This window comes from Glycine max, chromosome 8 (genome assembly GCF_000004515.6).
Source record: "Glycine max cultivar Williams 82 chromosome 8, Glycine_max_v4.0, whole genome shotgun sequence".
Lineage (NCBI taxonomy): Eukaryota > Viridiplantae > Streptophyta > Magnoliopsida > Fabales > Fabaceae > Glycine > Glycine max.
In genome coordinates, this window is record NC_038244.2 from 36,678,455 (window position 1) to 36,694,074 (window position 15,620).

Here is a 15,620-nt window from a genome sequence, read left to right on the forward strand (position 1 = left end):
CAATTCCAGTAGGACTAACCAGATCTGAGTCACATAACCAGTTCCCTACTGTAAACCTCCAAGGATTAGACACACTTCTAGCATACCTAGAACAACTTACAACCAAGAACAAGAGGACGACCAAAACTCGATCCAATCCCAACATACTCTTCTATGGAACCTTAGGATGTTATCTGACAACTTTAGCATTGATAAGGAAACCCTTAGGAAAGATGTTTATTCTCCGGAGAATGAACCTTAAAGGAGATGGTTTTTCCAACATTACAAGGGTACAAACAGAAAACAAATCCAAGACAAGTTCTACGAATTTGTCGAAAGAGTCAAAATTAATGTCCTTTTCTTTGATTGGTTTCATGCTTATGCCATCAGAAAGGATATAGATTACCCTTGGAAACAAGACATCATAGGTGATCCAACAACAAATCTCATAACAAATTGGCAAGTGAAGGATGGTGAGTTAATCCAATCGGAATTACCTCCCGCAACACAATATCAACTGCCAAATATCAAAGACAGTAACAATAAACCTGTCATGGCAATTCCATTCAAGACAAAAGATGTCAACGAGGAAGTAACCTCTAAAGACATTAAGAGCTTAATGGAACATGCAAATTATACCAACAAATACTTACAAGCTTTAGGAGAAACCATAAAAACTAAGGTAGTTCCTAAACAAAAATCAATTGAGGAAGCTTCGCCAAGTATCCCCATTGAAAAACCTTTATTCAAACCTTTCAAAGTTTATATTTTTCTTTCATTTATTATACTGCATTCTTACTTCCTATCTGTCCGTTTGATCCTACTCCGCTGACCTCTGATATATATATACGTCAAAGATTAATACTGTCTCTGGTCTCATATATAAGCAAAAATAATTACTTCCCATAGATTAAGAAAGTTAGTTGAAATCATTTAATTTTACTAATCTCAAGTAGAAAGTAAGGTTATTCTTAAAATGTCCTCCATTCAAACCTGATACCTTGAATAAAAATGACTCCATAAAAATTGAATTACAATTAAATGAAGATTGTTTTAGGAATGACATCAATAAATATGAGTATAGAGGACTTTTTTGCTTATATATGAGTATAGAGGGAGTATAATCTATGAAAGATGTCCAAAATTAATGAAAGATTGTATCCTTTAATGAAAATATGTGTCTATATGAATAGATGGAACTCATCATAAAGAGACATGAGAAGTGACTTTTCATCGAAAGCCATGAGAAGTGACTCTTGACTAAGGGTCATGAGATGTGAGTCTTCACCAAGGTTTAAGGGATGTATATCATTAAAAGGTTAAATATCTTCACTAAAAGGGATGAGATGATCTATTAATAAAACCAATCTAAATGAAGAAAAACACTACAAAACAAAAAATAAAATAAAGGAGTCACCAGATTCTTTGTACATTATATTCCATCCAATATCTACATATATTGTTAGGGATGAGTTGAGCCTAATGGTTAGTGTTTTATATGCATACCTTGGAAAATTGCACTTTTCTTAATTTGGTTTTTGTTCTTTCTTGCAATATCATCACACTCAATTTATCAGGTATTTCTTTATTTTTGAAGTGGCGTCTCCAATCATCACACCTTGAAAAAGGTATGTATGTCTTCAACACCCCAATCCCAACCAATAGGGAAGATAAGATCATTGCTAAAGCCCGTTAGAAAACAAGTATGATGGTTATATTTGATTGGGACACATCTTAAAAGGTACGTGTGTGACACTTTTTTAAACTACATGATGGGATAAAATAAGAAATTTCTTGTCAATTATTTTTATAATTATCGGATGATTGATAGTAGGCCTTTTATGAAACAAGTGCATAAATTGAATGTATCCTTAATATCTATGAACAAACACAATATGAATGTAGATGAAAGTTAATGATTCTATCTTGAATCATTGACAAAGTTCCTTCCTTATGGAATGACTTTAAAAAGTTTGAAACATCTAAAAGATCAATCAGATTTCTCTTGAACAGCTGAGGTAATAAAATGATACCAAAGGTACATATGTTCAACAAATGGTGTGAGTAATGGAAGAAGGTACATTGAACAAGTTCTCTAAGAGTAGAAAGTGGGATTTTGTTATTCCTGTAGCTTCACGTGCAGCCATAGTAAAATTTCATTTACGACTTCATTAAATGTTGGATTGAGTTGGAATTTTGTGAGCCAATTCAGGATACATAATTCTTAAATCTAAATCTTTGGTTTGTTTATTGGTTGCTTGTGGTGAGAGATATTTACTTTGTACTATCTACAATTTTTTTATACTTTCATCTTCTTGATTCTCTATTTGTATGTTTGTTGTTGTTTTAGTTGTTTAACCAATACTCACTTTTATCTAAAACCATGTGATTTTCAGAATCATAGGATTTGGTTGTTTTGTTAAAAAAGGTGAGAGATATTTTGTTCATTAAGTTGTATGATTAATTGATGAACGTGATTTGTGCACTAACTTGAGTATGTTTAATCTAAAACCATTTGGTTCAGATATATTTCGAAAATGGTGGGTCATTTTGTGTAATTTTCAATATTTAAAGATTGTATCCTTTCATGAGATTTTGTGTCCACTCATATGAAGTGAAAGTATGAATAGATGTGCAACAAACATGAGATGTGACTCTTCACCAAGAGTCATGACATGTGACTCTTCACCAAGGGCCTTGAATGCAAAAAATCACCAGATTCTTTGTAACCGTGCCCTTTCCTTTCTTCCCTTATGCACATAGAGAAATAAGGAAACTATCATCGCTAGTTGTTTTCTTTGGTATTCCTTAACTTTTGTGGAGTCATCACCTCCAATTTCAACTAACATAATAGATAAATTTTGCTCGTGCATGTGTGCACGCATACCATGTCGAAGCATAGGTTGATGTTGAAAGATATTATAAAAATACATACAAACAAACATATTGCTAAATCCTACAAGATCATGTTGTAGTTTGATTTTTTGAACATTCATGTCATTTAATTATGCTAGTATCAGAAATAAGTAAAACATATTAACAAATGGTAAAGATTTGGTTTATAAGCTAATAATTTGTTCAACAATGACAAAATTTTGTTATATTTAATTTCTAAGTCAATGTATCTAGTCTATTGATTCTTTTTTCAAGATCCAATACTCCTCCAATAATCTGCCTTGATTCATTTATCTCATTTCCATCTTTATAATCTTCCTCCAAAGCCTCCATCAGTGGTTCAACGTTGTCATGGGAAGGATTTCCAAATAAAATAGTTTTCAAAGGAGAAAATTCAAGTGGAGACACCAGCATCATTCCATAGACTGCTCTTTCACCGAGTAATATTCTTTGCAAAATCACAATGATGATACAGTATTGACTGCTTCCACCATCCTGCATAACGTGTGGTGACATCTCCCTCAAAAAAGTCAAGCAGGAAAATAAGAATTCCCGTTAGATATGGGTATGTAGTAATTTTTCCATGCAATGCCTTTTTTTTCCAAAGAATGTAGCCACACAATCTAAAACTTCTTGATGCATTCTAAATTCCATAGCCACTCTTTATGTGATAGGTACTTTTGTGTAATACATTTGTGTGACAACTAGCATTGAAACTCTCATGCATATAGCAAAAAAAAAGACTATTTTTATTTATCCAACATATTGAACATAAGGGTGCTAAGGAAAGTAGTCCCTAACAGAATCCAAGGCAAATCTCCTACCCTCGATTTTCAAGGGATTAAGCTTGTGCCACCTACATTGTAACATCCCAATTTTCGTAAACTAGATTAAAATGGATTGTTATTTATAAATAAATGGAATTTAAAAAAATGATGAGATTTTATAAATAAATAAATAAGGAGATATAATTATTAATTAAAATAATGATTTGAGAGAAAACAAAAAGGGTTTTTTTTATTTGTTTGATAGAGAATAAAATAAAGTTTGTTTTTATAAACTAATAAATAAATAAATAAATAAATAAATAAATAGAGTAAATAATAGGTCGTAAATGCCCCTAGCTATAAATAGCAACATGCTAGGTTAGTTTTCAGACTGACTCCTCAGCCTCCTCTGCCTCACAATTTCGTTTTTTCTTTCTTCTCCCAAAACCCTCTTTTTTTTCCCGCAGGCCATCTAACATGTCTCAGAAAAATGACGATCTCGGACTCATTCACCGTTGGATCGTCGTGAAATTTGAGCACCACATTCGCAACCCAATTACTAGCATTCTCACCGTTGGGAATTTCAATGTTATGTCTGAGCTAAGAGAAATACCCCTCGCATTGTAGCATTTTCCTTTCCCGTAGAAACCCAGAGCTGTCTCGGTAAAACTACGATCCCGGTTTTGTTAACCGTTGGATTTTCATGAAATTTGGGAGATAATATTTGTGAAGGGAGAAAAATAAATCGCATGGTGACAGTACAAGTGGAGGCTTCAATCCCTTCTCTGTCTCTTTGACGTTTGGGAACTCTATCGAAGCAGTTAGAGGAAAAAATTGGAGGAATCTCAGGGAACCACTAGAGATGCTGCTATTGCTGGCTGAAGACACGTGAGCCCGCTTAGAGATAAGAGATGAGTTATTCACAATTGAGAATTAGTGAGAACATGTGTAGGGATCCTTAGAGATATCAATTGGAATGGGTTTTGGGGTGTTTTTGAAATTTTCATTTTATCCTTATAATTATTACAGTGAATTATATATGTTTGACAGACCAATCTTTGTGAAATTGATATGCTATTGTGTTGAGCGTGAACCTTATAAATCGAGTACTTTTTCTAATTAATATGAATTGATGAAATAAAGTAAGGAGAAATTTAGAGAGAAATATTGATTTTTTATTTTCTCTTTTTCTTGTTGTTTAGGTTTTTATATATAATTAAAAAAATTAATATCATAATTGAAACTGACCAAAGTGTTCATATAATTATTTAGAATTTGTGCATTGAAAGCTTACTTTGTAATTTGTGATTCAATATGATGTATGCTAGCTTATACATATATATAGGTAGTTATTTATATTAATAATTTATGTAAATAACATTGTAGAGTGTTATAGTATGATTCCAAAAATTATTAAGTGTTGAAGTTTGAGAATATTATGGTTAAATTTGATGAACATGTGTATGTTGTACCTTATGAATATCATTAGGAATGTTATGAGATGGTTGATGTGATGTTATGAGATGTTAAAGTGTGGACATGATATTCGATTGTAAATAAGTGAATGTGTTTAACACTTGATGTTACATTAATTATATCGTGAGCTATGGATTATACAATAACCCGACCAGTGTTTATGCGCAGTGTTAAAGAGAAAGTGTAGGTTCCTAGTTAGAAACCATTGTTAAATTGTAGCGCAATTGTGTTAAACATTTTTGAAACATGAGTGTGAGGTCGTGGTATTGTATAATTCATGAGTAGTGCTTATAAATGAAATATGTGATGAATTGTGGAATAATATGTTGCCTTGAGATTATGATATTGTTATTGAGATTGAGTAAAAGTGTAAAGTATAACAGGTGTTGAATTGTGAGATACGTGAAAACATGTAATGGTGGATTGTGACATTATGAGATGTGAAATTGTGAATGAGTTTTGGTTGTGAATAAGTGTGTGATTAATTCTTGATGTGACATTATTTGTGTTGTAAGCTGTGAATTGTACAATAACCCGACCAGTGTTATCTTGATGAAAAGTGTAAATGCGCAGTGTTAAAGAGAAAGTGTAGGTTTCCTATTTAGGAACCGGTGTTAAAGAGAAAGTGTAGGTTCCTATTTAAGAACCAGTGTTAAATTGTAGCGCAAGTTGTACGTGTTTAAGACACGAGTGTGAGGTTGTGGGTATTGTATAATTCACTAGCAGTGTCTGTGTGCTAAAATAATTTTAGGGGTTGGACCTGAATCAGGAGAGAGAGGCCCTGACGGACTCCTCGGAGTGTAGGCCTTGGGGGTCACCGGGTTTGAGTGCTCCTTTAAGCCTATGCTGATCCCATATGATTGGAGCATTCTCGCAAAACATCGTGACCCTGACTGGTCTCCCTATGATCTTACTTAGTGAGAGTGACCTGACAAACCCATTGTGTGGTGTGTCTTGTTATGTACTCCTAAGCGCCCCATGGTGGTTTTTCACTGACATGGTACCACATTGCATATAGGCTTGAGTCTTAGCATAATTGTCTTATGCGCTTGCTAATTGTTTATTATGAAATTGATGTGTTATTATGTCTTGATCAGAGCATGTGATTTGTGTGTAGTGTGATTGATGATTGAAAAGTGTGATTGATGGATGAAAAGTAAACTTTGAAGGACAAAGTGGTGGAATTGCGTGAATTACGTGTAAGTAAATTTTATTTGGTTTATATGATATGTATATCTAGTTGTCTGGTTTCTCTATTAGTTAGGAATGTGATAACTCACTCCCCACGTGTTGTTTGTATTTGGATCCTGTGATGATCTTGAACTTTGTGTTCGGGGGAGCAGACGACTAGGTGAATTGATTTAAGGAACCTTGTGCTGAAGGACGTCGAGACACAACGGTCTGATAGGATGTGGCATTCGGGTATAGGATTTTATATTAATTGTATGAAGTCTTAGACTTAAACCGAGATAACTTTATTATTTATTTGGACAAGTTTGAATATGATGTAGAAGAAAGTGAATGTGAGCCTTTTATCCCTTTGAAAGACTTGTATTTACAAATGTAAAAAAAAATACTATTACTTAATATTTGGATTTTTATTCCTTTGTCAATATATATGTGAGGGGTAGAGGGTGTCACATACATAGCATAGGTTTTTCACGGTTGATCAACCTAGGCTGTGGTTGCAGATTTGAGAATTTCTCCCATACCCAAATATGAACCAAGTAGTAAAAGGGTGACCAAAGAGTTACCTCTTATCATCAGCCAAACTAACTATTGTTTTCTTCAAAAGACCTAAATCATTTTATATGTTGGCTTAAAATATTGGTCGCAAAGCTGATTATCTACATCAAGGAAAACAAACTTTCTCACCAAGCCATTGGGAGAGAAATCAAACTCTGCCAACCAAGTTGCAAGGAATGTTTCATGCTCCATTTCATTCCCACTATCAACGAATATCCACCCTTGCTAATGTATAAACCCCATCCTTTTTATTCGTTGTAGTTTGTTTTCCTATTGTATGTATCAATTTCTTCTCCACTTTTATCGTTTCCTAGCTTTGAAATGGGGTGAAGATGGGATCATGAACTATTGGAAAATTCTCCAACACCATCACCTCCTCCAAGGTGTTTTTTTTTCTCACCTTAGGGTAACAAAAAGGTATTTGTCTCAGGACACCACTTCTCAACAACCAGCATCTCTATCAGCTTCTTGCTCTGCCAGTATCTCCTGGATAAGGTAACTAGCTACTGAAGGCTTTGCCACACCTAACGCTTCTATGGTCAAACAAACAAAAAGCAGAAGATGAAGATTAAGAAAAACTGAACACAAAGCCATAACTGATATATATCTCCAGTGTAGGTGTGTTTGTGTAGGTGAGCGATATATATCCACGCATTGAATTGGCTAACGGCCAAACCAAATACAGTGATTCAAAAAGCATTCAAATGCCTAAGCTGCGCCGTATTACAGTAAGTTGCAGATGTGATCATTACAAAGTAGCAGCATTAATATAGAGTTGTATGCTAAAAGAATCAAAATCAAAATCTGGTATATTTGCTCAGAAAAATTTCTAGCCTTGTAGGAGAATTTGTAGAAGATAGGAATGAGAAAACCCTAAGGTTTATACTGTAATTAATAACACAAGAGTCTCAAGATAGAGAATGAAGCTTCATTGTAAGAACTGTGGAAAGCACCCGTAGCAGATGACCAGAGTGATGAGCAAAATGACGGCGATAGTGACGAAGTCTATTTCGTTGAAGCCTATGGGAAGAGATGGCACCGTGAGGCGCCATTTGGCAGAGGAGATTCCGATTGTGGTGCCTAGGTACGTCGTAAAGCCTCTAGCGACGGTGGCATTGGAAAGCACGGACCAAAGGTGACGCGGAGGTAGCTGAAGGCGCCGCCGACGACAGGCATGTCGATGAAAAACTCGGTGTAGTAGAAGGCGGAGAGGAGGGTGCAGAAGCCGGCAATGGCAATTAAAGTAAGAGTAAACACGAAATTCAAATTAAATACTAGTAGTATCTTAAAATTTCATTAATTTATCTACACTATCCATCCATTTGTAAGTAAAAATCTTTTTTATTTTACCTACAATTTAGCTGTAGGTATAAGTTTTTAAAAGGTTTTACCTACACTACATAGTTATAGGTAATTTTTTTTTTATATTTTTCCAAGATTTACCTATACTGAAAACTGTAAGTATAAGTCTTTGAATTTAACCTACATTAAATAATGGTAGGTAATAAAGTATTTTTAAAGTTTACCTACACTAATTCATGTTTGTAGGTAAAGGTGTTTGAAGGTAAAAGGCATTTTTCTTATAGTGATATGGTGGTTCAAGGAATGTGTGCAACACTTTATTCACTAACTATGTATTATTTATATTGAAATTCGGTGAGACACTATATATAAGTGTTTGTTTGAGTATGTATTACATTGTTTCAAACATGGATCAGTAATTTTTAACCAAATTTAGGCCATTATTTGGAACCTATGATTGTGTTTAGGGTCTTATTGGAAAATTGTATTTATTAAAAAAGACAAATATACTTTAAGTATAACATGCTACCAAGTTGACTCATCTTCCAAAAGCAAAGAACACAATATAAAAAGATTTTTTATTCTTCTACCAAATTAAAAAATTTATTTCTTATGTTATCAAAAATTACATTTCCTTCCTTTTTTTTTCCTTCCAAACGTTTACCTTAAACTCAAAAAAATTAAAGTAGGAGATATTTCTTAATTATTATATTTATTATCCTTTAGGCACAAAATATAAAGTGATGTCTCTTTTATTGAATTTGTACCTATTTGGCTAAAATTTGTAGCTTTCACCTTCACATGGAAGAGGTTTGAGCAATTAAAGAATCCTAGGAAAAGGAGTGTGCCACATACTAGTAATTCAATTATTAACAATGAAGATCTTTTAACCATATACATATTCTTTACTCGAAAAAATTGAAGCAAAAGGTGTCTTTTCTTTTTCTTTTTCTTCTCTTGAATAAATAGTTGGAAGACAAGTTGAGAAACAAGAAAAGGCTCAATAAGCAAAACATAGGATTGAAACAATTTTCTCTTCAAAATCAATCCAATCCAAATTATGTACACCCTTAAATTTTGTGAATTTCATCGATTCATCACTTTTTTCTATAATTTCATTCCCACTATTTTAAATGTACAATTTTTTATCACATAAAAATTTAACATCAAAATGCTCATTATGGATAGGATATGGTCATGAGGAAAAGGATTTTTTATTTTTCATAACATGGTATACATATATATTTACAAAATGTTGGCTTTTTCTTTTGGAAGATGCACTATTAGAACAGTTGAGGCAAAGGTTGTTGCTAGTTCAATTAGACAGAGAAAAGTGTGCTTTCTCAAGTGTTTATTGTAGCATATATAATTATCAAGTATTTTTTGTAGCCTCAGCCTATCATATTAGAACTAGTGTGAATCTCATAAATGTTGATTAAAATGAAACTGTTTAAGTCTGTTTGGAAGAGCAGCTCTCCGAATAAAGTCTTGGCTTTTTCATGGAAACTTTTACATGACCGTTTGGAAACTAAAGAAAACCATGATTATGAAGGGCCAAGACATTTATAGTAGCCAAGACGAGGTTACTACTTCACCTTCCTCTAGTGAAAGTGAAGAAGCAAAAGGGGAAGAATCTAGTGAAGAAATTGACTCCCAAGAAGAAAGGGACCTTTTAATGGTCAGAAGGCTTCTAGGAGGTCAATCTTGTGACTTGGTAAATTGGATTGATGCTATTAAACTTCACTTGTATTGTTGCTCTATTTTTTTTCTGCATCCCTGTTTTTGTGTGTTTTCGCATTCCTTTATAGTCGCATACAAACTATTCAAAAAAAATTTCCCATTTCTATTTATAAGCGAATGAACATAGGAATGATATTGAATCATATTTCTGAGTTCAACCTAAGTTAATCCGTGCTGCAGAATTTCCAAGTTTTACTTGCTTTTGAACGATTCGAAAGTCATTTTCAATTAATTTTTTTTATCGACATCAATCGAGACTATTTTTGATCGGATGTCAGTTGGGGCAATTTTTTGGCAAACGCCGGCTTGGACTTTTTTGGACGACATAGGCTGGTGATATTTTTTTGCTTGACGTCGGTTAAAAAGTACCACCTACTAATGTTGATGAGAAAAAGCTTGGCCGACGTCAGTTGAACAAACCCTCAGCTGCCATCAACAGAAAACAAACTTAGCCGATGTCAGCATAAAAATAACAATGACTGAAAACCTAGCCTATTTAAACAAAAAAATATCCATAAAATGGCTTTGGCAAAAACTCTAGCTTGATGTCGCCCAAAAAACCTAGCATATGTCAGCCAAAAAATGGCCTTGGCATCGACCAAAAATAGCCTTGACCATTGTCGACCGAAAAACATCATCAACTGATAAGTTCTATCCTATTTTATTGTGTACTTTTTTACTCTTAATGTTTTTGTGGCCAGTCCAACCATTTGAATGATGTGAGAATAGACTGTGATTGGAAAGTCATGATTTTATATGGAATTGAAATTGGATGGTTGATGTGTTATGACCTAGGGATTTGTTTTAATATATTAATTTTATAAGAGGCATGCTTTATATGTATCAAGATTTTATGATTTATCTTTCTATGAATATGTGGTAAGTTGTAAAATTCAGAATATTTTTTCCAAGAAATTGGGGATAAGAAAAAATGATGTCTCCTTGACCATGAACTATGAAATTGGGATAGAACACCTCTTTTATTATATGAGATTGATGTTTTGGGTATTTCATGAGTCATAATGGTTTAAATAATATAAATGTTCTCAAACTCTATTTGAATCATATTTAATGAAAAATATAACTTTTTTATTTTTAGAGATTGTTTAATCTAGTCGATAAAAAATCAAGTTTTAATTTCAAATCAATCAAATGAAATTTTGTTCATTTAAATAGTGGATAAATTGAAAGTTCTAGGCATTGAGAAAAGTTGTTGTGGTAACGATACTCTACATACATTTTTAATTATTTGTATAGGTACACTTGCCTAGAGGACAACTCCAACTTGTTCAAACTCATTCAAGTATGCGTTGGGTCATGGGTGATAATTTTAAAACCCATGAACCAAACCCATAGACCCATTGATGTGACATGTCTTTAAAATTACTATTGTTCTTTATATGTTTACATATTTTTTATATTTAAAAGTTTAAATATTAGTGATAACACATTCACTAACTTGTTGAGACTTCAAAGTCTTTCATGAGTTACTAAGTTCCCATTCTCTCTCTCACTCTCTACACTTAGCATCAGATTAAGGTTTCCAATTCTTTCTATTGCCCTCCACACATTGACTATAGGACATCCCCTCCATAACGTATTTCGATTTCTTCGAATGTCATTGTTGACTTATTGAGATTAAGTACTTAATTGTTAAGCAATATCACCATACCACTTTCATGATGCGCCAGCTAAGTGACTAGCTTCAAGGTGATTTTTCATAATTTGTATTTTGTCCTTATTTAAAACTTCAGTTTTAAAAAGTTTAAAACAAATTTACATGTTCAGAACCAATTCACTTAATCAAAATCAACTTGTTTGTGACCAAGTTGTTTAGGGTTGGGTTTCATAAAAAAGTAACATGAATCCAACCTACCTTCTCAAGTAGGAAGCTACAGGATTGAGCGAGATATATAGGTACAAATTCAATAAAAGGGACAACATTTTTTTTTGTGTGTGTGCGTATGTGAAGGGTAAAAAAAGTTGGCCAAATATATGTTATCTTTTTTAGTTTTAAGTAAAGGTTTCATAGATAAAAAATTGAAGGTAAAGAAATTTTGAATTCCATCAAAACTAATTTTTTATTTGGTATAGATAAAAGATCTTCCTATACTATGTACTATTTAATTTTGGATGATGAGTCGATTTGGTAGTAGGTTTCATAAATTAGAAATTCAAGTAAAGGTTTTAAGAGTGATTTGATTTAGGCTTAGCCCCCCAAATGTCAAAAAAAGTCAACTAAAGTCAAAGCAAGGAGTTGTAAGTCGACCAATTTATGACAATTTTGTAAAAAGAAACAAGTTTAGTCAAAACCTTAGAAATTAGAGTTTTGAACACCAAATTAACTGATTAATTAGTGTAGGCGTAATATAAATAATTTAAATAGACAAAGACCTAATATAATTAATGTTTCTAATTATTAATTAGTTAACTAGAATTTAATTAACCTTAATTGTCTTAATTAAAGCTAACTAATATAGGTATTTTATTTTCAAGATCCTTGTGATGAAAGATGGTTAGTGGTTCTACATGGAAAAAAAATTAATTTTAATTTAGCCTAAAAAGATTAAATTTGTACTTCTGAGTTCGAGGATAGTGGGAAGCGTTTTGAAACTTTGAAAAAGGGGAACAAGAGGTCAACATTGTGTTAAGCATAGAGGTGGGTCTATGTCTTCGATGGTGCATACAAGATATTAGGAAGGGAGGCAGATTCATGAAGGTGTACCATGGGTGAGTAACTTTGTGGATTTATTTTACTTTTGCATTTGTTTGAACTCACTAAGGCTTGGTGCTATCACACTTCTGTCTATTGCCCATCCAATTATTAATATATTTGATCTTTTTTCTAAAAGCATTGAGGTGAGACACGGCAAGGTTCTAGGATTCCAAAAACTCATCTTTATTTGATTTAGGTGAGTTTTAACTATTAGAAATTGTAATTTAGTTTTTAAATAAAGATTGGTGATTTCACAAATCCCATGAAATTATATTTTAAAATTTCTAATAGACACGGTATCACTTAACTAACGATAGGAATCTAGAATAATTTTTTAATATATCAGGAAACTAGAGGTCATCATTAATTCATTTATTGATTTTTTTTGTCTACCATTAATATTTTAAGAATATAAGTAAAAAAAGTTTATTAATGTTACATTAAAAAGCTAAAATGACAATTATTTTGAATTTTTTTTCTCTTACATGACAATTATAATGGAATGGGGAGGAGTAGAATATAATGAAATATAGAATATTAAAGTCTCTTGCAAGATGAATAATGAAACTTTAATTAATCCTAATGAAACAAATTTGGACCCAAAAACCTAATGGGCCAATGGGGCCCGGCCCAAAACTCCAAGATGTAGGGTTACAATACAAGAAATGTAAACACTCTCCATTGGTCCCCATTCATGCACAGCCACTTCTAGAGTTTTAGGAGAGATAAGAGAGCTTTTATCTCTTGCCTTGTGTTCTCTCTCTAACTTCATGGTCATCCTACGTCGAGTTCTCACCTTTACAACTCAAATCTTGTCCCTTGGACATCAAATTCAAGGAGGGAGCTCTAGCACACAAGGGCTTTTCATCAATCCATTTTGTTTTGCATTTTCTTGGACTCTAGAAGACTTCAAATCTCTCAAGGTATTGAGAGTTTCTATTTTCTTTAATGTCAATTTTGGTTTGGGAGGTTATCCTCCATGAGTATGGGCTCTTAGAGTCATTTCTATATTATTTGGTGTTGAAAGTTTGTGCACACATGCTGTTTTACAAATTTCAGCTTTGACATACTTCACACAGTTTTTTACTTTGTTTGAATCACATACTGTTTGATGAAAATAAAATTATATTTGAAAAGTAGACTCTTGGGGAATATGAATGTATATAAAATACGTTATATTTGGATTAGAATTGAATTGCTATATGAACTTTACAAATTGACCCTTCTGCTAAGTGTTGCATTTTAGAATTCGTGCATTGTTTTCATAACTGGAATTGTAGTAGAGATGCTACTGAAATTTGGGGGATAACATTGCAAAATAGGATTCATAAGCTTTAAAAGCCGGGGTCACTTGTAATTTAACTCATTGATTTGCCAAGAAAACTAATGGAAAAACGAGTGTGTAATGATTTTTGTTTTTTTTCTTGTATGAACATCCTTTAGTAAAATGTACATTTCTCTCTATATGATTAACTTTGAATTTTAAGTCATACCTTATCCAAAACTAGACATACATGACTTTTTATACAGGTAAAGTTTATAAAATTTTGTTATCTGATAAGTATAAGTTATGCAATAGTTTTATATATACTGTATAAAAGGAAAAAAATTTAAACTTGAGTATTAATATAAATTTTTAATCAGATAAATATATTTATGTATAAATTTGGTTTGGGTTGGATTAGATTGAATTTTAAAATGAAATCCAAAATCTGATTTTATCGAAAAAAAATGGGTTTATTAAATTTTAATTTGTTCGACTTTTGGTTATTTGATTTTCAGTTTTTTGCTTGATTTATTCATAAAGTTATTTGATAAAATTAGTTCATGAACATTCCTAAGAAAACTGATAAAGTAAAGACATCAAATGTACAATTAAGTTATTAACTAGTAAAGTACGCCTTTGTTGACAAATCTACATTGTTAAACATTCATAGATAAATATGTATAGTACATTCTTTTGCCTATGATTCTTTAATGGACATTCTCTCCTACTTAATTTTTTCAGTTTAAGGTAAAAGTTTATTTAGAAGGAAAATTAATTTTGAGTTGCATAAAAAATTCCTTGTTCCTTTTGGTAGGGATAAAAGATCTTCATATATTGTGCTATTTACTTTTGAATGATGAGTAGATATGGTTGCACATTATACATAAATTAGGTTAGTCTTTTTAAATGAATTTAATTACTTATATCGATACCTATATTATATTTATTAAGTTAGAAATATGTAGACACAAAATAACATAACACCATGACATAAACTTTTGCAGTTTCCAATTGAAATTCACATAATTGGAAGGAATTATAGTATATATATATATATATATATATATATATATATATATACACATCAAAGATTAATACTCTCTCTAGTCTCATATATAAGCAAAAATAATTACTTCCCATAGATTAAGAAAGTTAGTTGAAATCATTTAATTTTACTAATCTCAAGTAGAAAGTAAGGTTATTCTTAAAATGTCCTCCATTCAAACCTCATACCTTGAATAAAAATGACTCCATAAAAATTGAATTACAATTAAATGAAGATTTTTTTAGGAATGACATCAATAAATAAGGGTGAAATTAGTTAGATTTTCTTAATTTGAGTCCAAGAAACAAGGGGACTTTTTTGCTTATATATGAGTATAGAGGGAGTATAATATGTGAAAGATGTCATAAATTAATGAAAGGTTTATGAAAATATATGTCTATTCATATAAAGTGTATGTATGAATAGATGCAAATCATAATAAAGAGACATGAGAAGTGACTTTTCATCGAAAGCCATGAGAAGTGGCTCTTAACTAAGGGTCATGAGATGTGGAGTCTTGTACACTATATTCCATCCAAATATATCATTAAAAGGTTAAATATCTTCACTAAAAGGGGATGAGATGATCTATTAATAAAACCATTCTAAATGAAGAAAAACACTACAAGACAAAAAAAATAAAGGAGGCACCCAAATTCTTTGACCCTATATTGGCGTCTCCAATCA